The sequence below is a fragment of the Lagenorhynchus albirostris genome, chromosome 6 (assembly GCF_949774975.1).
Source record: "Lagenorhynchus albirostris chromosome 6, mLagAlb1.1, whole genome shotgun sequence".
In the NCBI taxonomy this organism is placed as follows: Eukaryota; Metazoa; Chordata; class Mammalia; order Artiodactyla; family Delphinidae; genus Lagenorhynchus; species Lagenorhynchus albirostris.
Window position 1 is genome coordinate 25,540,360 of NC_083100.1, and position 26,776 is coordinate 25,567,135.

Genomic DNA, 26,776 nt, shown 5'->3' on the forward strand with positions numbered 1-26,776 from the left:
TATTATGTTTTCTATTCACTCTTCAGTTTAGATCTTTTCTCTCTCCTGTCTTGCACACTGTGTAGTGCATATGACCGCTAGGAGCTACCATGTGTGGAGCTTCTGTGCATTCACCTCTCCAGACCCACATCTACTTTATCTTGGCTCGTTCTGCTTTTCAATCTCTCAGTGTTTGGTACCCACTTGTCTCCTGGAGTTTCAAGGGTGAGGAAGAAAAAAAACTGGGGAGGAAGGAGAAAAACTGTCCTTAATGTTATTTTAAAAACAAATTTGAAACTTAAAAAAAAACCCTCTTTATATTGGCAATAGAAGCATTGTGTTTGACACTGTAACTCTGGCAAAAGAACATTTCAGTATCCAATGAGTTAGATATACTGCGCTACTTTGTAGGGCAATTTAAAAAACATTTTACTGTTGACAATAGGAATATAATTGCTTAACATTCTAGAAAAAATGATTGGCCTCTTTCCTGTTACATGCTAGATTCTTACTAACTCTCAATGAATGACAGATCAAGCAGTGATTATCCTGAAGGCTTAAACATAATACTCCAGTAGTCAGATGGGTCAACTTTATTATTGTGTGACAAATATAAATTTCTCTTCCAATGTTATATAATTGTATGAGTTAATTCAAAGATTGTATAGATTGAAGAATTATATAATGAAAAATATTGATATCTTCCTTTCAGAATAGAAGGGACATTGCAGAAAAGATTTTAACATTGATCTGGATTGAATAGGAATTCTCACTAAATTTATTAACAGTCCAGCCATTGTTGTTGAAAAACAGATAAAGTATTAATCAGAAGCTCTGCTGTTTCCTTTCTAGTCAGATGCTCAGCTTGTGTTTTAAAGTGAAAGAAGAAGAGAAAATATTGGAAGATAGGTCTGGCAGTATCAACAAGAGGAATAAGATGTAGACAATTTAAAATTTCTTGGAAGAAGAATGATAGGTCATCTGAAAATGTTGAAATAAATTAAAATAGTTCCAAATGAACTCATATGCTTGAAGATAGTCTTTTTCAATCATCTGCTTTTGTTTTTTTAAAAAATGTTCTTCTCCTGAAAAAATGTTAAATTTATTTAAGGATGATTACTAATCAAAGTAAGCACTTGTGTGCATGTATATGCTCTTGCCCATTACTATAATCTGACTCATAGATTTTAAATTTCAAGTGACTAAAAAGCAAAACTACCACTGTGCAGTCACCCACCCCCATTATCCCATTTCAGGAAACTCTCAGAAACCCAAATACTTGGGAAAATGTGTCAATTCTCTCAACTATAGGTATACTCCTAGTTAGGGGACATGAGACTGGCCTTTATTGCAAAAGAGAAGCATATATAGATGGAAGTTATTGATTTTCCAGTAGACAGATCCATAGCAAGAGCTAAAATGTTATGTTACCAATGGAACTTTACACCTGATGCATAGTACATAAAATTTCAAAACTCCTTAGAGACGCTCAACAAGTGATTAATGATTTAAAATTGTTTCCTAGGAGAAAAAACTGAAGGAACAAAGTATATAGTGTCAGAAACAAAGACTGAGCAGGGAATTAATAACCCTTCAGATTGGAGAAGTCATCAGATAAATGACAGTGAGCATCAGTGACTATGTCTCCTGAATAATTGTCTCAAATCAATAGACACCAAAGAACTAAAGGAATGGAAGTGGCCGCTAGGAGCCTAGGCACTTTGGCTTCTTTTTTGTCGGTTTTCTCTGCAGCCATCATGTTCACAGTCTCCTGCCTGGGCCCCTCTCTGGCATTGTTTTCTTTAGTCAGAAAGGCAATCTCACCACTGTTTATACTGCCCTCTAGCTCAAAATAGTGGTGTCTTGCTTCACGAGAGTCTTGGTAAGTTCCTCAACTGTGGGTGTAGAATTGCAAAAAGAGAAATCCATTGAAGAGAGCCTCTTAGATTCAGATACTCAGAAAGATTGTTACATAGATGAATTCCGATAAATATGAAATATCATCTTCATCGGGAATAGAAATGGCAAAGCAGAATGTGTAGCTTGGGGAGTTGCAGGTGGAATGGAGAGGTTATGTTTCAGGGGTCTGATCACCACCCTGAACTTTTCTGATTTGCTAGAAGGACTCACAAAACCCAATAGAAGGTTATATGCACAGCTAAGGTTTATTACAGTAAAAGTAGCACAAGCAAGAGAAAAAAGATACTCATTGAAAGGAGTCCAGAGATGTCAGGCATAGGATTCTGAGTCTTTCCCCTTCTTTGATCACACAAAATGAACTTGCCTCTCTAGCTGGGAACTGTTGAAATGCATTCAAAGTGTTTTTGCCCAGAGAAGCCTGCTCAAGGCTCAGGAACAAAGTTTTAAGGACTGACCATGTAGGCACATCTTGCTATGCAACCAACCTGATATGTAACTGAAATTCAGAATCCCAGCAGTGAAACCAGGAACATCATCAATCTTGACAAATCCTGATGAGCTGATACAGCATGCCCCATGGCTCCAGACATCCATGACAACATCATCAATTAGTAACATAAAAAGCATCCTGAGGGCTACATTCCCAAGGGTCATCACCAAGGGTCAATCAAAGTTCCAGACTCCTCTGGAAACATACAAGGATTGAGTAACCAGACCTGATGGGCTCTTCCTTTACATCTCTGTTGACATGTCTGGGAGGAGGATGGGAATGCAGCACAATGATTGTCTCCCCTGCTTGCTCTTCACCCCAACCCAAGGACTGAAAGAGAGGGCAACGAGCATTAGCCTTTGATGTTCTAAAACATGGCAGGTCTGACACCTAAGAAATCTTTCTCCTGCTGTTTGGAGACAGTAAACTGGAGGAAGGTGCTATGGAGAGAGGCTTTGTCTTTTTCTCAGTGAGTGGTTGAACCGAAGGCCAAGCTTATCTTGAAGTCCTTAAGCAAGTAGGACCCAGCCAGGTTGTTCCTTCCAGGCACCTTGGGGATGCCCAGAAAGTATATCAGTAGGGATGGCAGGAACTTAATACTTTACCTATCTTAGACAAATTGTTTTTAATTGTTTTTTGTTTTTTTTTTTTTTTTTTTGCGGTATGCAGGCCTCTCACTGCTGTGGCCTCTCCCATTGTGGAGCACATGCTCCAGATGCACAGGCTCAGCGACCATGGCTCACGAGCCCAGCTGCTCCGCGGCATGTGGGATCTTCCCAGACCGGGGCACGAACCCATGTCCCCTGCATCGGCAGGCGGACTCTCAACCACTGAGCCACCAGGGAAGCCCTAAGTGTTTTAATTTTAATTGCACAAATAATACATATTTATTGGAGAAAATGAGAAGATACAGAAGCAGAGAATAAAAATTAAAAATAATCACATAACATCATATAAACATATCCTGAAATCCACAGATTATTTTCTAAATATGTGACTATATGCTATAAATATTTTATCAACTCCCTTTCACTGTTTAAAATGTATCACAATCATTTTCCACATCCATAAATATTCTTTAAAAGTTTGTAATTGTGCATTCTTCTATCGTCTGGAAATACTATATCTTTAACCAAATTCTTTATTATTGACATCTACTGATACATTGCTCTGATCTTTCATATATATCATACATTATTTTCTTAGGACAAATTCCTAGAAGTAGAATTTTGGAGTGAATCTGGGGGCACATTTTTAAGGGACTATGAAAGAATGTTTTAATTTGCCATGATTTACATGTCTGGCGTTGGGGAATCTTTATGGACAAACTCAGAACATTTAAGATAAAATGAAAACCCATAGGGAACCAGTTTTGCCAGTTCAGTTCTTAGATCTCTGTGTGCAGGTGTTGCTAAGGATGTTGACTTTGAGCTCCCTACTCACAAAGACAATGTCTTTCTTTTTTATTTTTTAACATCTTAATTGGAGTGTAATTGCTTTACATTGTTGGGTTAGTTGCTGCTGTATAACAAAGTGAATCAGCTATATGTATACCTATATCACCTTATCCCTCCCTTTTGCATCTCCCTATCAGTTCCCATCCCACCCCTCTAGGTGATCACAAAGCACCGAGCTGACCTCCCTGTGCTATACGGCTGCTTCCAACTAGCTATCTATTTTATATTTGGTAGTGTATATATGTCAATGCCACTCTGGCAATTCGACTCAATTTACCCTTTCCTCTCCCCGTGTCCTCAAGACCATTCTCTACATCTACGTCTTCATTCCCCTCCTGCCCCTAGGTTCTTCAGAAACTTTTTTTTTTTTAGGTTCCATATATATGTGTTAGCATACAGTATTTGTTTTTCTCTTTCTGACTTACTTCACTCTGTATGACAGACCCTAGGTACGTCCACCTCACTACAAATAACTCAATTTCATTTCTTTATATGGCTGAGTAATATTCCGTTGTATATATGTGCCACATCTTCTTTATCCATTCGTCTGTCTATGGACACTTAGGTTGCTTCCATGACCTGGCTATTATAAAGAGAGCTGCACTGAACATTGTGGTACATGACTCTTTTTGAATTATGGTTTTCTCTAGGTATATGCTCAGTAGTAGGATTGCTGGGTCACATGGTAGTTCTATCCTTTGTTTTTTAAGGAACCTCTATACAGTTCTCCATAGTGGTGTATCAATTTGCATTCCCACCAACAGTGCAAGAGGGTATCTTTTTCTCCACACCCTCTCCAGCATTTCTTGCTTGTAGATTTTTTGATCATGGCCATTCTGAATGGTGTGAGGTGATATCTCATTGTAGTTTTGATTTGCATTTCTCTAATGATTAGTGATGTTGAGCATCCTTTGATGTATTGTTGGCAATCTGTATATCTTCTTTGGAGAAATGTCTATTTAGGTGTTCTGCCCATTTATGGAATTTGTTCTTTGTTTTTTTGATATTGAGCTTCATAAGATGCTTGTATAATTTGGAGATTAATCCTTTGTCTATTGCTTCATTTGCAAATATTGTCTCCCATTCTGAGGGCTGTCTTTTTGTCTTGTTTATGGTTTCCTTTGCAGTGCAAAAGCTAATAAGTTCTATTAGGTCCCATTTGTTTATTTTTGTTTTTATTTCCATTTCTCTAGGAGGTGGGTCAAAAAAGATCTTGCTGTGATTTATGTCACAGAGTGTTCTGCCTATGTTTTCCTCTAAGAGTTTTATAGTGTTTGGCCTTACATTTAGCTCTTTAATCCATTTTGAGTTGATTTTTGGTATGGTGTTAGGGAGTGTTCTAATTTCATTCTTTTACATGTAGCTGTCCAGTTTTCCCAGCACTGCTTATTGAAGAGGCTGTCTTCTCCACTGTGTATTCTTGCCTCCTTTATCAAAGATAAGGTGGGCTTTCCCTGGTGGTGCAGTGGTTGAGAGTCTGCCTGCCGATGCAGGGGACATGGGTTCATGCCCCGGTCTGGGAAGATCCCACATGCCACAGAGCGGCTAGGCCCATGAGCCATGGCCACCGAGCCTGCACAGCCAGAGCCTGTGCTCTGCAACGGGAGAGGCCACAACAGTGAGAGGCCCGCGTACCACAAAAAAAAAAAAAAAAAAAAAAAGATAAGGTGGCCATAAGTGTGTGGGTTTATCTCTGGGCTTTCTATCCTGTTCCATTGATCTATATATCTGTTTTTGTGCCAGTACCATACTGTCTTGATTACTGTAGTTTTGTAGTATAGTTTGAAGTCTGGGAGCCTGATTCCTCCAGCTTTGTTTTTCTTTCTCAAGATTGCTTTGGCTATTCGGGGTCTTTTGTGTTTCTATACAAATTGTGAAATTTTTTGTTCTAGTTCTGGGAAAAATGCTAGTGGTAGTTTGATAAGCATTGCATTGAATCTGTAGATTGCTTTGGATAGTATAGTCATTTTCACAATGTTGATTCCAATCCAATAACATGGTATACCTCTCCAACTCTTTGTATCATCTTTAATTTCTTTCATCAGTGTCTTATAGTTTTCTGCATACAGGTCTTTTGTCCCCTTAGGTAGGCTTATTCCTAGGTATTTTATTCTTTTTGTTGCAATGGTAAATGGGAGTGTTTCCTTAATTTCTCTTTCAGATATTTCATCATTAGTGTATAGGAATGCAAGAGGTTTCTGTGCATTAAATTTGTATCTTGCTACTTTACCAAATTCATTGATTAGCTCTAGTAGTTTTCTGGTAGCATCTTTAGGATTCTCTATGTATAGTATCATGTCATCTGCAAACAGTGACAATTTTACTTCTTCTTTTCCAATTTGGATTCCTTTTATTTCTTTTTCATCTCTGATTATTGTGACTAAAATTTCCTAAAACATGTTGAATAATAGAGGTGAGAGTGGGCAACCATGTCTTGTTCCTGGTCTTAGTGGAAAAGGTTTCAGTTTTTCACCATTGAGAACGATGTTGGCTGTGGGTTTCTCATATATGGCCTTTATCATGTTGAGGTAAGTTCCCTCTGTGCTTACTTTCTGTAGGATTTTTATCTTAAATGGGTGTTGAATTTTGTCAAAAGGTTTTCTCTGCATCTATTGAGATGATCATATGGTTTTTCTCCTTCTGTTTGTTAATATGGTGTATCACATTGATTAATTTGCCTATATTGAAGAATCCTTGCATTTTTGGGTAAAGCTCACTTGATCATGGTGTATGATCCTTTTAATGTGCTGTTGGATTCTGTTTGCTAGTATTTTGTTGAGGATTTTTGCATCTATGTTCATCAGTGTTATTGGCCTGTAGTTTTCTTGTTTTGTAACATCATTGTCTGGTTTTGGTATTAGGGTGATGGTGGCCTCATAGAATTAGTTTGAGACTGTTCCTCCCTCTGCCATATTTTGGAAGAGTTTGAGAAGAATAGGTTTTAACTCGTCTCTAAATGTTTGATAGAATTCACTTGTGAATCCATCTGGTCCTGGGCTTTTGTTTGTTGGAAGATTTTTAAGCACAGTTTCAATTTTAGTGCTTTTGTTTGTTCTGTTTATATTTTCTCTTTCTTCCCGGTTCAGTCTCAGAAGGTTGTGCTTTTCTAAGAATTTGTCCATTTTTTCAAGGTTGTCCATTTCTTTGGCATATAGTTGCTTGCAATGTTTTCTCATTATCCTTTGTATTTCAGCAGTGTTAGTTGTTACTTCTTTTTCATTTATAATTCTGTAGATCTTAGCCTTCTCCCTTTTTTTCTTGATGAGTCTGAATAATGGTTTATAAATTTTGTTTATCTTCTCAAAGAACCAGCTTTTAGTTTTTTTTGATCTTTGCTATCATTTCCTTCATTTTTTTCATTTATTTCTGATCTGATCTTTATGATTTCTTTCCTTCTCCTATCTTTGGTGTTTTTGTTCTTCTTTCTCTAATTGCTTTAGGTATAAGGTTAGGTTGTTTATTTGAGATTTTTCTTGTTTCTTCTGGTAGGATAAATTGCTATAAACATCCATCTTAAAACTGCCTTTGTTGCATCCCATAGGTTTTGGACCATCATGCTTTCATTGTCATTTGTTTCTAGATATTTTTTGATTTCTTCAGTGATCACTTGGTTATTTAGTAATGTATTCTTTAGCCTCCCTGTGTTTGTATTTTTTACAGTTTTTTTTCCTGTAATTGATATCTAGTCTCATAGCGTTGTGGTTGGAAAAGATACTTGAATTGCAATATTCTTAATTTTACCAAGGCTTGTTTTGTGACCCAAGATATGACCTATCTTGGAGAATGTTCCATGAGCATTTGAGAAGAAAGTGTATTCTCTTGTTTTTGGATGGAATGTTGTCCTATAAATATCAATTAAGTCCATCATGTTTAATGTATCATTTAGAGCTTGTGTTTCTTTATTTATTTTCATTTTGGATGATCTGTCCATTGATGAAAGTGGGTTGTTCAAGTCCCCTACTATTTTTGTGTTACTTTCGATTTCCCCTTTTATGGCTGTTAGCATTATATATTGAGGTGCTCCTATGTTGGGTGCCTTAATATTTACAATTGTTATATCTTCTTCTTGGATTGATCCCTTGATCATTAGGTAGTGTCCTTCTTTGTCTCTTGTAATAGTCTTTATTTTAAAGTCTATTGTTTCTGATATGAGTATTGCTACTCCAGCTTTCTTTTGATTTCCATTTGCATGGAATATCTTTCTCCATCACCTCACTTTTAGTCTGTATGTGCCCTAGGTCTGAATTGGGTCTCTTGTAGACAGCATATGTATGGGTCTTGTTTTTGTATTAATTCAGCCATCTATGTATTTTGGTTGCAGCATTTAATCCATTTACATTTAAGGTAATTGTCAATATGTATGTTCATATTACCATTTTCTTAATTGTTTGGGGTTTGTTATTGTAGGTCTTTTCCTTCTCTTGTGTTTCCTGCCTAGAGAAGTTCCTTTAGCCTTTGTTGTAAAGCTGGTTTGGTGGTGCTGAATTCTCTTAGTTTTTGTTTGTCTGTAAAGGTTTTAATTTCTCCATCGAATCTGAATGAGATCCTTGCTAGATAGAGTCATCTTTGTTTTTGGTTTTTCCTTTCATAACTTTAAATATGTCCTCCCACTCCCTTCTGGCTTTCAACGTTTCTGCTGAAAGAACAGAGCTTAACCTTATGGGGATTCCCTTGTATGTTATTTGTTGCTTTTCCCTTGCTGCTTTTAATATTTTTTCTTTGTATTTAATTTTTGATACTTTGATTAATATATGTCTTTGTGTGTTTCTATTTGGATTTATCCTGTATGGGACTCTCTGCGCTTCCTGGAATTGATTGACTATTTCATTTCCCTTATTAGGGAAGTTTTCAACTATAATCTCTTCAAATATTTTCTCAGTCCCTTTCTTTTTCTCTTCTTCTTCTGGGACCCCTATAATTTGAATGTTGGTGTGCTTAATGTTGTCCCAGATGTCTCTGAGACTGTCTTTTCATACTTTTTCCTTTATTCTGCTCTGCAGTAGTTATTTCCACTATTTTGTCTTCCAGGTCACTTATCCATTTCTCTGCCTCAGTTATTCTGCTATTGATTCCTTCTGGAGAATTTTTAATTTCGTTTATTGTGTTGTTCATCATTGTTTATTTGCTCATTAGCTCTTCGAGGTTCTTGTTAAATGTTTCTTTTATTTTCTCTGTCTATTTCCAAGATTTTGGATCATCTTTACTATCATTACTCTGAATTCTTTTTCAGGTAGACTGCCTATTTCTTGTTCATTTGTTTGGTCTGTTGGGTTCTTTCCTTGCTCCTTCATCTGCTGAGTATTTCTCTGTCTTCTCATTTTGCTTAACTTACTGTGTTTGGGGTCTCCTTTTTGCAGACTGCAGGTTTGTAGTTTGCATTGTTTTTGGTGTCTTCCCTCAGTGGTAAGGTTGGTTCAGTGGGTTGTGTAGGCTTCCTGGTGGAGGGGACTCCTGCTTGTGTTCTGATGGATGAAACTGGATATTTTTTCTGGTGGTCAGGACCGCATCTGGTGGTGTGTTTTGGGGTGTCTGTGAACTTAGTTTCATTTTCAGCAGCCTCTATGCTAGTGGGTGGGGTTGTGTTCCTGTCTTGCTAGTTGTTTGGCATGGGGTGTCCAGCACTGGAGCTTGCTGATCGTTGAGTGGAGTTGGGTCTTAGCATTGAAATGGAGATCTCTGGGAGAGCTCTCGCCAATTGATATTATGTGGGGTCAGGAGGTCTCTGGTCATCCAATGTCCTGAACTTGGCTTTCCCACCTCAGAGGCTCAGGCCTGACACCCAGCTTGAACACCAAGACCCTGTCAGCCACACGGCCAGGTATGTGGGTTTTTTTTTTTTTTTTGCCTTTTGGGAAGTCTGAGGTCTTCTGCCAGTGCTCAGTAGGTTTTGTGTAGGAGTTTTTCCACATGTAGATGTATTTTTGATGTATTTGTGGGGAGGAAGCTGATTTCCACGTCTTACTCCTTGGCCATCTTGAACATCCTCCCTTAAATGCAATCCTTTAATACTGTATATTTGTTTATTATTGCAGAACAGCAGGCTTTCAGAAGACACTCTTAGTGATGACAACTTCTTTCCAGGTGTCTTTGCTCTGTTCTCTTGGTAACTGCAGCCACCTTTCTCAACAGCTAAGCCCCAGCGCTCTGCTCCCGCCTTAGAAAAAATGGTCAAGCTCCTCAAAGACAATGTCTTGACATAAAATGGGACCTGGAGGATTTCTCTGTGACAGGAAACTTCCTCATCCTCACTGGCAACATTTTATCCTAGTGACACTGATTTTATTTTATTGTTTAATAATAGAGAAATGAGCAAAGGATGGATTATTAGGCAAGAGAAAATTGATCTGAGATCCGAGGCCAAGATGCTCTTCCACATAATGTTGTCTTTAACACAGGAGCTCATTGAGGAGAGAGACAGATTATGAAGATATTGAAATGTTTTTTCTTCATTTGTATTATTTCACCCTCAACCACAAATTGTACTGCCAGAATTGCATTAGTTTTTTGTTAGGACATTGTGATTTTTCCTTGGGGGATTTGAAACACATTCCTTCAGCATTCTCCTGATATGTCTTAAGTAAGCCAGCTGCCATTGGTGCTACTTTGTACTGGGATCTATTCCTTTATTTTCAATTTTTCCCCCGGGAGGATACCACTGTTGCTGTGAGAAGTCAGAAAACATAACAGACTATACCTAGCTTTCTATTTTTAAAAGCATGAGGATTTAATAGCTGCACTTTGAAGGCCAGGTCCTTACATTTACTTAATATATTTTTTAAATGAAACTGTACAGATTATACAAATATCTTCATTTTCCCTCCAATAGTTTTAGTTGCTTAGAGTTCTCTGAGAAGTAACATCACTCATTCCCAACAGAAGATCAAGCCCACATGAAAAATTATAACTTATATTCAAAATACCAATAAGACCCTAATATTCATATGAAAGGAGCTGGAATTGAACTTGCCAGCCTTTCAAGCTATCACTGACTGCTTCCACTCCATTACCTACCATTTTCCCATAGTAGCCAATGTTGCTATTTCTGATATTTATTTTTTCACATTGATAACCATGCTCTGAATGCAATAAAGGAAGCATCAGTTGAAGAAGATAAGAAACCTCCAAATTATCTAAATAATATGGTCATTTCCATTAATGGTCTGTACCAAAAGGGCTTTGAAATGAAACCTGAGGGGAAACAAGACCCTGTGTAATAGGATAGCTACTCAAAATCTATTGGGACCCTTTTCCCATAGGGAAAGAGAGAAATTTTGTTTTTATAATGATTTAATTTTTAAAAATTTTCTTTATAGTTACTAAGTAGGCATTATTTAGTTTTAGCATTGAAATGAGGAATAATAATTTTATGACACTGGAGAGGAAATGCTTGAAAAACAATCTGCAACCCACAGATGGAAGAACTAGAGAAGTGCCTCTAATTACCTGCTTATCAAAATATGATGATAATAAGACAGAAAGACCACAGTAGCTCCTAAGCCTGATACAACCCCCTAATCCCCCGGCCAAATTAGAGAAAAGGGGAAACTACATCCTTTAACTGCAAGCTTTGCAAGTGAAGGTGGCCGTTGCTCTGTGTTTTAGCTAAGTGTATTAGGTCACAGTGAATTTCCATTTGTTTTTCTCCTAGGGCATTAGCTGTACAGATAAAAATCTTCCCAGGCAAACTCCCCTTCATTTCAATGCTATGAATTTTGGCAAGTCAAATGCCCTAAGTCTAAATGCTTAAACATCTCAAATCAAACTCTCTATAAATGTGTAATCTGGACGCAGGTGAGCATTTTATATTAGTGAGAAAAAGTAAAGGTCATTTAGCTCTTCAAGGCATGTTTTTAAATATTCCAGTTTCCCTAGGTGCCAACTATTTGTTTCTTGAACGACATCGGTATTTTACATTCACTAGCCTGGAAAGGTCATTTCCTAGAAATTTAATTCTTTTAAACTGAAAATGTCCATGTTTCTCATTGTTTATTTGGAATATGAGATATGTTAACTTACCTGTAACATGCCAGAATTAGATGTGTGTGCTAACTTACACAAAGTTCACAGCCTTGAGCTGTATGTTGGATGAAATTCATACCTGCTTTTCCATGTCTTTATGCATCACTCCTGTCAAACACTGGTTTTCCAACTTCGTTTCTTTCATTACTGAACACTGAAATGTTACATAGACACACAAGACAAAAGCTCCATTAATTTCATATCCCAATATTTTTTGGATGCACACACACAAAAACACATCAACACAAGATTTCACTTATTAAAGCATCTACACTGTTTTTTAAAATATGTTTTTAAAAAATGAGATGAAATTAACCCTTAAAATGCCTTTCTATAGCGATTAAAAACATGTATTTACAAAACAGTTGATAAAAATTTTCCTTTGGAATGCACAGGAAGAGAGGTAGAGGCAGCAAGGTGTGAATCAGATGTGGCTTCTTTCCCTCTTGCTTCACGAGAGACTGGTTTCTCCTTAGGTTTAGTGACTATTTTCTTGCTAGCCCATCTTATTAAGGTTCTTGGTTAGCCACTGCTGCCTCTTTTTCTTTTGCACCCTCTTTCCTTAGTTTGCACTTTGCAGTCTGAAGATTTATTGTTTTCCCTGCTGCCTTTCTGACCCATCTCCCCTGGGGTCCTCCCTTTACTGCCCCTTAGGCTAACCTGACTTTCATCTTGGGCCCTTTGGTAATGGTTGTCAAGGGTGCAGTACAGCCAGAGCATTTGAGAATCTGGGCTGCCTGGGGCATTGCCACTGCCCTTGTTTTTTCAGTAGTACCACTTTCTGCTTCACAGTTCCAGATAGAAAACTTCTTTTCAAATAGGCAGTCATTAATATTGAATCTCTTTAGTTTATAGGAGAAAGAGAGCCTCTGCAATCCATACTGTAACCTGCAATTTTGGAGTATGATTCATCTCAAGACAGTCTTAGCCTACTGAATGATTTTTCTCTTCCAAACAATAATGATGTTTATTCAGGTGGAGGATCCTTTTTTGTAGGAAAATTCTTAAATATAAATTTTTTATTCATTTCTTGTCTGCCTGAAGGCCTATGGAGAATTTATTTTCTAATAAATTCTATAAATCCTAAGTCATTCCCATCCATCCCTCCTTTCCATTCCTAATTCTGTCCTTCTTAGTAACTCTGATCTAAAGAGTTGACCTGTAGTGATACAGCCTGCAAAATTGTTTCCCTGACTTTGATGTAGAAAGGCAATGAGACTTACTAACTAGATCACTACTTTTCATCCTATTTCCCACACTAGTCCCAACACTAGTCCCAGCTAGCTGTCAGTCTGGACAAGATTAGTTCTTCTCAAGCATCAATGTGTGTGTGCATGGCTCAGGTATCTTGCTGGAATGCAGATTCTTGTTCATGAAGGTCAGGGTGAGACCTGGGATTCTGCATTTCTAGCAAGCATCCTGCCATTGCTCTAGTGCACAGACTGCACTTAAACTCTAGACGATCTACTTGTTTATTGCCAAACATGCTTGCTCAGGGCTGCTCCTCCTTTCTGGAAGACCTTCTACTGTCTATCAAGATCCTCCCTAGGCTTCAAGTCCCAGATCAATGTCACCTTCTTCATTAGGTCTTTCCTGCTCACTTTCTCAATTATCTAAACAGCGCATCTAATTCCTTCGTAGTGAACTCTAATGAAGTCGTAAGAAATCACTTCCATGGCAACTTTCCTGCTTTCACTTTGATTTTTTTGTGTGTATGTTTGAGCTTGTCTCACCTCTCTGTTTAATTTTAAACTCCTTGGAGATTGTTATCCATCCAACCCACTGTTATTCATTCTACTTCATTGTGTTTAGAGCAATGGTTCTCAGGCTTCAGAAGCATCAGAGTCATCTAAGGTTAAGTAAAACACAGATTGCTAGGCCTTACCCCAGAGGTTCTGATTCTGTTGGTCAGGTGGGGCCAATGAATTTGCATTTCTACAATCTAGCCTTTCTGAGAATGCTATTGGTTAAAGGATTGCCCTTTGTGAAGCACTACTGTGAGGTAAACTTTTGGATTTAGGTTCAGAAAAGCCTGGATGGGAATCTCCAGTTTCTTATGTTATATCAGGATACCCTTGGAACAGTTACTTCTTCTTTCCATTCTTACTTCTTCACCCGTAAAATTAGGATTTGGGAAAGAAATAAATGAAAATGTACATAAAGCTCCTGTTTGTTATTCATTAGCTTCTTTCTCTTATTCTTAATCAGACTTCAATGTTGCTTCCACTGGGTTGTTTTCTGATCACCCCTAGGTGACAGTAGGTCTCTTGCAGCCAGCTCCATGGTTCCCAGTGAGTCTCTCATTTCAGTATTTTTTACACACTTTATTGTAATTACTTCTTTAATTGTCCATCTTTTTATCTTCTTTGATAGATAAACTGTAAGATCTCTGAAGGCAGGGGCCGTATAAATGCTAGGACCTAACAGTATTTTGTCTGTGACTCAGAGATGCTTAATACAGAGAAGGAACACAATAAATATGATTGAATACAAAGAAAATGAAAGATGAGACAAAATATTGCATCCAATGAAATGGGAATAACAGTACCTACCATACAACATTATTTCCAAGAAAAAATCTAACATAGTTTTGGGCATGTTAAAGGCATCCAACAAGCACTAGTTATATTTCTACAGTAATAATGTATGAATATGATACCCATACTCCCAAGAATTTCCAGAACTAGATTTTAAAGTAGTTTTGTTCTTTTAAACAAAATCAATGTATTAACATGTGATACAAATTTTCTACTTTTATCATTACTTATTAATTGTTATTATAATGTTATAATAAATTCATGCATTATAATATTTGTTGTGGACATTGATGTCACAGGACACAGTCCAGTGAGTAGTTGAAAAACACTCTTCAGAGCCGCACTACTGATTCCAATCCTGGCCTAGTGACTCACATAGGAAAGTTACTGAATTTCTCTAAACTTCAGTTTGCTCTTCTCGAAGATGCAGTCATTTATAATAACGACCTCATAAGTGTGTTATGAGAATCAATAAGAAATGCAGGTAAAGTACTTCAGATAGTGCTTGGTACATACTATATACTCAATAAACACTGATTCCTTATAATAATGATCATAGTTGGTATTAAATAAATGTTTGTTGGATAAATTAAGAAAAACAAAATATATGATATTTGATCAGAAATCCGGCCAAATGGTTCTGAGAAGTAGGGAAAGGGAAACACCATATTTATTGGGGAATATCTGTTATTGTGGCAACTTGTATTTTCTCTAATTAGCCAGGATAGCTCCTATCTTATGTGTTCTGACGACTTGACTTTGGTACTCTTTCCATGGCGAGATGGGTCCTAGGCATCTGGATGGGTTTGTGACTCGAGCAGAATGTGACTTCCTAGGTGGGGCATAAATGGTGGCAAATGCTTCTATCTGGTTCTCTTGGGACACTCATCTTTGGAGCCCTGAGCCACCAGGGAAGATGTCTGAGGCCACTATGCTATAAGAAAACCCAGCCACATGGAGGGGCCACCAGAGTCTTCTGGCTGACAGTCCCAGCTAAGGTTCCTGCCAACTGTCAGATCAACTTGTTAAACATGAGAGTCTGACTTATGTGACTTACATGAAGATGCTTCCTGATGATCCCTGCCTGTAGCTGCAAGTCACCCCCATCTTTAAGTTCTCCCATCTGAGGTTGGATGGGAGCACATACAAGCTATCTCCACTGACCACTTCCAAACCCCTGACCCACAGCGTCCAGGAGCATGAGTGTTGTTATAAGCCACTAAAGTTTGGGATTATTTATTACACAGTTATGGATAACCACAACAGTTACTATATACTTAATTCACTTATTACATGTCCATTACAATATTTTGAGGCTTTTATTACAATACTCAATTTACCAGTGGAGATACTAAGTGTTAAGGTAGTCAAATACATTTTACAAGGGAATCAACAAGTCAATGGTGAAGCTGGGATTTTTTTTTTTTTTTTTTTTTTGTGGTACGCGGGCCTCTCACTGTTGTGGCCTCTCCAGCTGCGGAGCACAGGCTCCGGACACGCAGGCTCAGCGGCCATGGCTCACGGGCCCAGCTGCTCCGCGGCATGTGGGATCCTCCCGGACCGGGACACGAACCCGTGTCCCCTGCATCAGCAGGCGGACTCTCAACCACTGCGCCACCAGGGAGGCCCGAAGCTGGGATTTTAACCCAGATTATTTTGACTTTAAGGTTTATGTATTTTTTTACTATCCAGGGGAAAAAATTATAGTCTTCTCGAAAATTCATTTTTAAAAGTAAAAATCTTCCTAAAGGCCTTGCTCATTATGTTAGGCTATGCCTGATTTCACTTAGGTCCTCAGAAGATGGTAATTTTCACAATCAACCAGAACTATTGATGACAAATGTCTTTCTAAATTCAAAGCTGCTAAAATTATCAAGTCCAAGGCTGTCATCTTATTTTCTGGATACACCCACGTGCCTGGTTTAGGGAGGGCGGATCTCAGCGTTTACCTAGGATGAGCTGAAGACATCACATTTTAAATCACATGGATAATAAACTTCCCAACTAATTCTTAGACCTCATGCTGGGGAATATTTGCAGTATGTTCAATGAACATTCATGGTACATGGTGTGTGTATGTGTGTGTGTGTGTGTGTGTGTGTGTGTGTGTATGTGTGAATGAGAAAGAGAGAGAGAAAATGTTCAATTATGATTAATAACACCAGGTAGCCAGACATAGGAGTCCATAGCATTTATGGCCTTAAAGAGGTTTCAAAGAAAGGATGAGACCACAAGGTACTCTACTTGTTTTTCTGCTCAGTGCTAGCCATTGCCTACAGAATAAGATCTAAACTCCTCTGTATGAGCTAAACCTACATCATTGGCCTTAGTTCCCAGGATTCCTTTTCCACATCCTATTCAACACTTGGAACAAGTACTCCTTCCTCTGGAATTATTTATTTACATTTCTACCTCTTTGTACTGTGATATATTACTTAAGACCAAGGACTATCTATTCTGTTCATCTTTAAAGTCTCAACGTCTAACTCAATGCCTAATAAAGAAATTAACAAGAACTTGTTGTTGAATTAACAAGTCAATCAAGAGTCAACACCATTTGTAAAGTGGTAAAGGGGGTCCAAAGCAAAGAAAAGAAAATGTAGCAAAACTTCTCAAAATAAGAGTCAATATAATTTGTGATAAATAAAAGACTTTCCCTTTCCTTCTTTTCTCTCCCCCTTAGGTGAAAAACAGCACTGTGGATAGAAGGTATGAAGAGGTTATAAAATACTTGAGTTGGAGGACAGGGTCATGGCTGGGGATCTTTTCTAGATGGAGGACGGCAGTTAATTTGAGATTCTTTTTGGAGTGGTCTTCCTTTACTTTGAGGAAAGTGAATACATAGTGGAGTTGCCTTTTTTGGGAGGGATGACAGGTGTACTTTGCAAAACGAGTAGGACCGGGGAAGATTTCAGAAAAGAGGAAGCAGGAATCTGGCTTCTTGGAACAGCTTTTATCAATAAGATAATAATTAATAATAATTTCCTGAGGACATAGTATGTGTCAGACACTAAGATAAGTGGTTTACATGTATTGCAGAGTTGAAGCTCCCCCAAATTGAATAATATGGGTCCTATTATTACATCTTCTTTACTAATAAGATTATATTCATTCTAAAGAAAGATTATGAAAGATGCTAAAACTCAAAACTGTTAATCAATTTGTATTGCGGTATGTGGTAGGCTTTCTGTTGAATGAGTTGTCTATAGCAGCTTTTTACCCTAATCCACAAGGCCTTACCCATAATTCCAAAATTCCCCATATTCCCAAACCTCCAGAACTCTAAAAGTCAGACACTTTTTGTAAGTTTTTAGGAAATCACTAGGCAGGAAAACTTGGCCTGAACTGATAACAGATTATTATTATGCTTGCTTTTTAAACTTTTATTTGGCGTAAAAAGCCATATATTTGTTACAGAGATACTATTTGATTAGAGAGTTATTTGTCCTGATCCTGCTGGGGTGTCATCTGTCTGGTACTATCTTACTAAGATCCAAAAATGTGTGATTTCCAAAATACATCTCTTAGGGGAACCACTGACTGAAACCGCCCACCCTGGCCAGGCAACATAGTAACCACTGCATGAGTTATCTTGCAACAGGAGGTCCTGGTAAGGAATCCGGAACTAACAAGCCACCACCAACCCGAAGAACTCGGGAAAGGTCAAAAGGAGAGAGGAGACACCAGTTCATATGTCCTACCAACCTCCCAGAATCCTCTTTGCTGGAATCCATCTTGGCTGAGTGATGCAATGCATGCACCACCAGGCAGGACCCTGAGTCAGAATGATTGGCCAGAGACAACCCAGAAACTAATCCCATCACCATAAAACCCAAGACTGAGCCACGTGGCAGAGCAGTCCTCCTGGGTTCCCTTACCCTCCTGCTCTCCTCCCGGGCGCCCCTTCCCAATTACGTCTCTTGCTTTGTCAGCACATGTGTCTCCTAGGACAATTCATTTCCGAGGGTTAGACGAGAGCCCACTCTCGGGCCCTGGAAGGGGTCCCCCTTCCTGCAACACATCTGGCAGCAAGGATTTCAGACGAGGAACTGTGGATGTTATTCCTCACCTTTTTTGTTCTTTTTTCTCTGCGGATGGTACCTGGTGGATGTAGACAAATCTTGCCCTCTTTATCTAACAGCCCTCCCTCACTCTCCTTGTCCTTCTGTGTTATTTCCACACAATAACTCCCTCTATTTATATGCAAAAATTGTCTCCTCCTTCAAGATTCATGCATTCTAACCAAGACACACTCTACCCATCTTTGTAACTTCTGTGTCACTTTGCTTTGAAGATTCTAGCGCTGGTTCACAGTTTTTTTCTCTGTTTCTATGTGTGCCCTCATATTAGCTTAATTTTATGTTTGTATGGTATACCCAACAACGCCCCAGTCTTAGTGTTTTTCTCTCAGTTTTTCAACCTCAATTTCTCACTGCTACAAACCAGATCCCAAACCTTGGCTTCACCTGGAACTGACTCCACATTTGAAAATGTCCACTTCAGTATTGCTCATCCAGTCCCAACCCTCCAGCTCGCCTATTCCATTTTGCCCAATAAATTTGTTCCCTGATATCAACCAGCATCACTGTATCTCCATACCCCCATTCTCTCCCAATCTATTAGTTCCTTTTCCTTATTTCCTTCCCTGTTCGTTTCGAAGTTTATAGTCTTTATTTTTCTCTTGACAACACTCAGCAGCCTTATTCCTACTCTCCCTTTTCACTTTTCCAGAGCTTTCTGGTCTATTGTGATCTTGCTATCACTGTCCACAAACTCTTCATACTAGATATTCTGAATTATTTTGTGTTCTCCAAAGGTGCTTTGCTTTCTTTTGCCTCCCTGATGATGTATGTACTTTCTCTGCTTAGAAAGCTCCTGTCCTCTTCCTTATTTTATATGTCAGGGTGCAGTTTAGTTGTCACTTTCTGTGGGAAGCCTCTTCTAACCTCTCCCTGCTCCCAGCTCTGGCCCCAGGAGATACCCCTACCAAGTATTCCCACAGTATTGTGGGCATAGAATGTCACCTGCCTTACCAGTAAACAAAGGATGTTGCAGCCATCAAACCATCAGCCACTGCAGCTTCCCCCAACTATGCACCCTGAAGGGAGTCAGGATGGAGAAAAGCAGGATATTGGTCCTAGATAGTTAAGACGCATATCAGAGGAGTGATTTCAGTGAGTCCAGTCTCTTGCATCTTCCCATAGAAAAGCACTCAATTCATTAAATTGAGATGTCTGGTTTTCTTTAATTAACAGTAATCTTTTGATATTCCAATGATCTGGCTTTGTTTGTTTTTCAAAACCTTCTATATATCCTGGTTCCTCCCTTGCCTCTTTGGAACAATCCCTGGAGCTATTTGAGAGTCTGTCTCCCAGGCTTTAGTCCTCAGTATGTCTACAGAATAAAACATAAGTTTCAACTTTTAGGCTGTGCGCTTCCTTTTTAAGTCGAAGGTTTCTAGAGTACATCTCTGTCTTACGTATTATCCTTGTTTATTTTCTCATCTGACTCCCTCAGGCACTTTTAGGATAAGGACTAAGTCCCTTTTATCTTTGAATCCTCTTCTTTCAAAACTAAAAAATGTACTCTTTGTATATATATATATATAAATGAAAAGAGATACTATCAGAAAAGATTCTGTTAAAGTAATAAAAACTGTGAATCTGTGTGAAACTTTATATTTTATCTCTCAACCTAATGAATCTGGTCAAGAGAAGTCTAATTTGAATGCAGAGAAGGTGGGTTTTGCGCAACTCCACCTTCCCAGGTCTCATCAAATTCTCAACAAGTGTTTATTTTAAAGAACGAATAAATGGCTTTATGTAGGGCTTCCCTGGTGGCGCAGTGATTGAGAGTCCGCCTGCCGATGCAGGGGACACAGGTTGGTGCCCTGGTCTGGGAAGATCCCACGTGCCATGGAGTGGCTGGGCTCGTGAGCCATGGCCGCTGAGCCTGTGCGTCCGGAGCCTGTGCTCCACAATGGGAGAGACCACAACAGTGAGAGGCCCGTGTACCGCAAAAAAAAAAAAAAAAAAAAAGACTTTATGTAGCCAAAGTAATCATGAGTAAGTCTTTGTAGTTTATAGAATTGAAATATTGCAATTATGCTGCACATGGCTCTCTGAGCCCCATCACCCCATAACCCACTTTACGCCCTATCATGATTCTGCACCCTTGCCGGAGTTGGCTGAATAAGAGTTGGCACCTGGCTAGGATGCAGCCATTTAGAAGCTGGCCACCAGCCGTGATGCTACCTGACATGGCAGCTCTGCCCAATAGGGCCTACTGAGTGTTACACAGTGACAGGTGATCTAGTCAGATACTCTCCTGGGAATTTGGAGACTCACCCCGAGACTGAGTAAGTAAATCAGAAAGGGGAATATGTTGAATCCTAAAAATTGCAGACCACTAGTTTAGGGGATACCACATCAGATTGCTAGAATCCGTGAGGATTCCAGAGCTGTTGCTGTGACCTCCACACTCAGGAAGTGTGGTTGCACAACAGGGGACCTGCTTCCAGTGTTTCTTACCTTCCACTTTTCTTTTGATTAAACCTCCTATCAAACGAGATAACTAAACATGGTACTTTATGTGCCTGTGTTCCTTGCACTCTAAAAACACCTAACAAATATTTGAATACAAAATCCACAAGGTTGAAGCTTTTATTCCTCTCATTGACAACCTACCTCCAGTGCCTAGATCACTGCCTGGTACATAGAACACTTAACTCTTTGACTTAAGTATTTGCCAAATGAATAAGTAACACATTAATTTAGCCAATATTCGATAATCTCAGAATGGAGTCCTATTAAGTTGAGCTCTGGTGTCTGACTGCCTATGTTTAAATAGGAGATCCTCCACTTACTAGACTTATGACCTGATTCCTTCTCTCTGGGGTTTATTTCAGTTTAGTTTAACATGTAAACTCAGAACACTAATGTTACCTTATGAAGTAAAGTAAGACTGTTTCAGAAATGCGATTAGAAAATCCATGCAGAACTGTGCCTGGCATATTGTAAAAACTCAATAAATGTTGGTTATTATGATACTTTATCATTCAATGCTAGTTTTTCTTCAGCTATAATTACCCTGGGTAAGATAATCTTAATAGAGATAGGGAACAAAAGTTTGCAATGTAAAAGAAAGAATAAAGGCCACAAATCAGAAACCGTAGTTTCTAATCCTTCTCCTGTCACTAATTAGCTTTGTGATTTTAGACAGGTTAGTTAAGTTTCTGGTCCAGTTTTCATATTTGTAAATTAGGAGATTTGGAGGGGGAGTCAGAGTTAGATACTATCGAAGGTCACTTTCAGCTTTAAAATTCCATGATTTTGCATCGAAAGAGCAGATTTTTAAAATTCGTACTGTTATGTATTAACAAATACAATTAACATTTGCTTGGGGAATAATGATTGATTCAGGCATGATTTCGAGCTTTGATTTATTTGGGCACTTAATTGCCAAGGAGGGAGGGATGCACACAGACCAAGAACTACTTATATTATAAAATTAATTCAATTCCCATGTAATAACTAAATTATCCCCATTCTCAGTGCTATATTAATGGAGGGTATTCAATAAATATTAACTGAATGACTGGTGTGATGTCTTAAGTAGATTTGGTTGCTCAATGAGTAACAGTTAAATCTGTTAAAACAGTCAGATTGGGTGTAGCTTAGTTTTGGCAAGAAAGAAAAGGTGTATTTTTCAATTCAATTGACTTCCTTTTTTTCTTTTTTTTTTTTTTTGCGGTACGCGGGCCTGTCACCGCCGTGGCCTCTCCCGTTGCGGAGCACAGGCTCCGGACGCGCAGGCTCAGCGGCCATGGCTCACGGGCCCAACGGCTCTGCGGCACATGAGATCCTCCTGGACCCGGGCACGAACCCGTGTCCCCTGAATCGGCAGGCGGACTCTCAACCACTGTGCCACCAGGGAAGCCTCTCCTTTTTTTCTTTCACTTAGTTATTAAGACACCTTGTAATTGAGGTGGCAGAACGAACACTTTTTGTAAAGTCTATCTAATTTTGACAATAATTACTAACTATGCTGGTCAAGAAGATAAATGAGACTAGTGGGGCTGTCCTTACTTGAAGGAATGGACAGACAGATCTCAGGGGCTTGGACCTCAGAGAGACCCCTTTGGCTGTTAATCAACAGCCCACACCTTATCGATGGGTATTTATTGGTCTAGTTCATATGATGACCTCAGGTCCCTGGCTCTACAACTTTTGCACATGCTTGAGGAAGAGGGATCTTTACAAAGCTGGGGAACCAGGCAGCCATTTCCCTCCATTCTTGCCACTTCTCAATGGATGTCATAATCAAAGCGTCAGTCTTCTGCTTTTCCAACCCACAGACCCCTGGCTCTCCAGGAATCCCTTAGAAATGATTCCCTAATGATTCCCTCAGAGGACTAGCTCTTCAGATAATTTCACATAATCCTTTCAGTGAGTTTAAGTTCTGAAAAACAAAAACCAGGAAGTAAAATTGGAAGTTACTCCTACTTTTCACATTTCTACAACCCTCCCCTGAGGCAAGGGGGGCACCTAGAATCTTGTTGCCTAAAGAGGAGAAGGAAAATACTGGGAGACAAAAGTAAATTAAAATCTCAAAAAAATAAGTGTATTACAGGAGGTGCATACTCAGTAAGTCACTTCCCCCGAAATCTGCGGTAATGAAACGGAGCAGGACCCAGTGGTCCTTGTCCCCCATGTCCTCAGCCTGCCTTTGTCTGTGGAAAATCTTTAGCCAAAGAATAAGTTTAATCAGAGAAATGAGAAAATACAGAAACAGAGGAAAACAGTCAAAAGAGAGCAAATAATAATAGTTTAGTCATCAAGCATAGTCAAGGACCTTTAGTTCCTCCTTAAGGGCAGTAGATAATATTCTGAGCCACATCCTCTGAGCTGTCTTGTAGATACTGAAGCCCTCACCAGGTGGAAGAAGTTAACTACATGATGACCAGGCTGTAGCCATGACATAGGCTACCACAATTCCGAGAATTGACCTCAAAGAAATGGAAACAAACTGACCCTGGAACTGAAGAGTAACTGTACCTAAAACAATCAAGATGATGCTGGTCAGACCACCGATGACCAATTTCAAGATGACTGTCAGAGCTGACTGTATTGTTTCTGCAGGTAGCCCCCTCCCTCTGTCTATAAAAGCTCTTGCCCCCTGATTGTCAGGGGAGGGGGGAGTCGGCCTTTGGACAGGTGTCCGCCCTCCCCACCACTGGTTGCCGGAATCCAAAATAAAGCAAACTTTCCTTTCCACCAACCTGGACTCTTCATTGGCTTTTGAGTGGCAAGCAGCTGGACCCCACTTTCGGTTATGGTAACATTTGTTTAAAGTTCTCCTCAGAATTGCCTGTCCTAGCTTTATCTTTTCAGGATCATTTATGCTGGGAACTTTGCAAATGCATGGGGCTATTGACCAAAATGAACCTAGCCAGATGTGTCTCATTTTAATATTATAGTTTTTTCATTTACATATTCTTTTACAAGCACAATAGGTCACGGTGAACGCCCTGTAATACATGGAATGCAAATATTAGTAATAGCATTACTAACACTATTTATAATAAGATAGACGTATAATGAAAAGATTTTAAATGACTGCCCAAACTCAAAGTTACTAAGGTGCAGAAACGGGAATGGGGTCTTCAGAGCCTAGTGCAACCCCTCCACCTCTGTGACTCATCTTGCTATAAGTGGCCATCGGCTCACCTGCAGGAGGAATGGAATGAGCTAAGCTGTCAGGACACTAGCAATTAAATTTTGCTTGACTGAAGACAAAGAGGAAACACCATTTATTAGACACTGAGAGACACAAAGGCTACAAGAACTAAATAATGGTAATCAGCTGATAGATTAGGATGTCAAGTGCCTCTTCCAAATGTCCTTCTTTGTCATCTTCACATTCTCCACAGGAATTAGCCTGGTATAAGCCATTTTTTCCTGACACTTTGAAGGTTCAACCTATGAAAGAAAGACATACAGAAAGCTTCATAAACAAGTGAGCTGGCCTTTAACTTAAAGCTTAAAGCATAAACACCAAAATCTTAAACTCATATGGTTGCATCCCCAAGGTTAAAGTATTGTGTACACATTTGTGGACTCTAGATTCATACCTGAAGCCTCCCACAGGAAATATATCACCTTTGTCTTATCTCTGTAAGAAAATTCTTATCTGCCTTCTGAAAGGAACTGAAAGTTTTAAGACTCTAATATTTTTCTGTTGCGGAGCACAGGCTCCAGACGCGCAGGCTCAGCGGCCATGGCTCATTGGCCCAGCCGCTCCGCGACATGTGGGATCTTCCCGGACCGGGGCACGAACCCGTGTCCCCTGCATCGGCAGGCGGACTCTCAACCACTGTGCCACCAGGGAAGCCCTAAGACTCTAATATTAAATGTACTTCCCAACATAAAGCATATCTTCAAGACATTAAGAAATATGAAATTATACCGTATTTTATGCAATGCTTTCATTCCTTAAAATACGATATTTAACATTTGATTGGATTATATTCTAACACCAAGCCAGATACTTGTTTAACCCTATGGACGAGTTTACTCTTCCTCAGCACTCACTCCAGACCTGCTGCCATGTTCCACTCAGCCTACCTTGGAATCTCCATGACACTGAGGTGGTATATCCTGCTCTTTTCTATATTTCCTGGAGATAACTCTAATCAAGTTAAAAAAATACCCACACCCATATACATATGAGGAAACCTGGAGTACAGACATAACATTAAGTGATACATGAATCTATACATATATACATAACATTGTCAGTGGCCCAACTGGGAATTCAGTTACATGATTCTTTCCCCTCATTCATCTGCCTCCCTCAGAGTGGATGAAGAAAGAGCATGATAATGATTTCTGCACTGAATCTCCTCTGGGGCCTTATTCAGGTGATCCCCTTTCAACATTCGAGTACCCAAGGTGGCAGAAAGATGTATTCAGATGGTACTCTATATTTTGTGTTCTTTGCCATAGAAGAATGAGAGAGAATACGAGCTATTTTTTAGTTTGTTTTCTGTATTCTCTCCTCTGCCATTCCAGAGGTAGAGCCTTTGTTTTCTTGTCTCAAGGGCTTTTGTACAGAACCACCTTCTTAGCTTTTGTGAAAGTCTAAAAAAATGGAAGTTTTCTGGTAAGGAGACAGAGGGATTGCTCTTTTAATTAGAGCGAGACAGTTGGGGTGAACATTTGAGGCTAGGAAAGGCACAGTGTTTGGAGACCACAAGATCCTCACAGGGGCTTGGGACAGTGGCAAATTTCTAAGAAGAATGGATGCACAAGTCACTTAGGGAGGCTGGACTGAGGCTTCTGCTCTTGACAATGTTCCCCTCATCCAATAACAGCAGAGAAGTAAGAGAGCCACTGAGCATCACAGAACCGGCTGGGTTTCATTAATGAGCCTATGAGGGTCATCAGCGTGGATTGAAGCTGGAGTGGTCATTCATGAATATTTTGCTCTGCATAAGCGATCTAGTCATTTGGAATCTTCCAGTAAGACTGATGTAAAATTTACCTTCAGGGCAGCATGAAGCAGACATGGAGTCAGATTCAGTTTAAGTGAGAGGAATAAAGCACCATAGACTTTCTCACATCCCTGTACGTGTAGCTGCAAATTCATAAGCACCGTATTATGTTACTGCCTCCAAGGCTGGCAAGGAACTCAGCTTTCTATTCCCTCCAAAGTGTGTGCCTGGCACCCTGTATTCTGAATGCTTTGTTCATAAAGTCTCTGAAACTGGTGCTGATATATCTTTATTACGTCTGGAGAAGAAAAAAAATTTCATGATACGTACATTAAAAAAAATGTTTCTCCACACCAAATATTTTCTTCTCTGTCTTCCATCTCCATAAAGGACAGAGAAAAAGACTGGGAGAGTGGACAACAAAACAAACCAAAACTCCACTATACCTAACAAATTAAATCACCATTTAGAAACCTTCACATGGGGGTTCTTTAATCCAAAAATGCAACTACCACTGCTGCAATTATTCTAAATTACAATTGCACAAGGTAAAATCATTTTTGAATGAGGTGGTCTATGAAAAAGCCAACCCCAGCGAGCGCTGCAGGGATCCTCTCCAACTGCAACCACACCTACTGTTTCAAGTGTATATAGAATATTATAGTAAACCCTCATAAAAAATAAACCCCTCTAATACTGGAGGGGGGAAATCACTATGTGTATACAGCAGTTTTTAAAGAAATTGTACCATTGTGTAATAAAACTTTGGATTATCATACTCAATAAAAAAGCAATACTAATGATGTCTTTATTAGAATGATAAAATTCAAGGTGAACATGGGCCCATCAGTTTCTCGATATTACTTCTCATAAAGAGTAG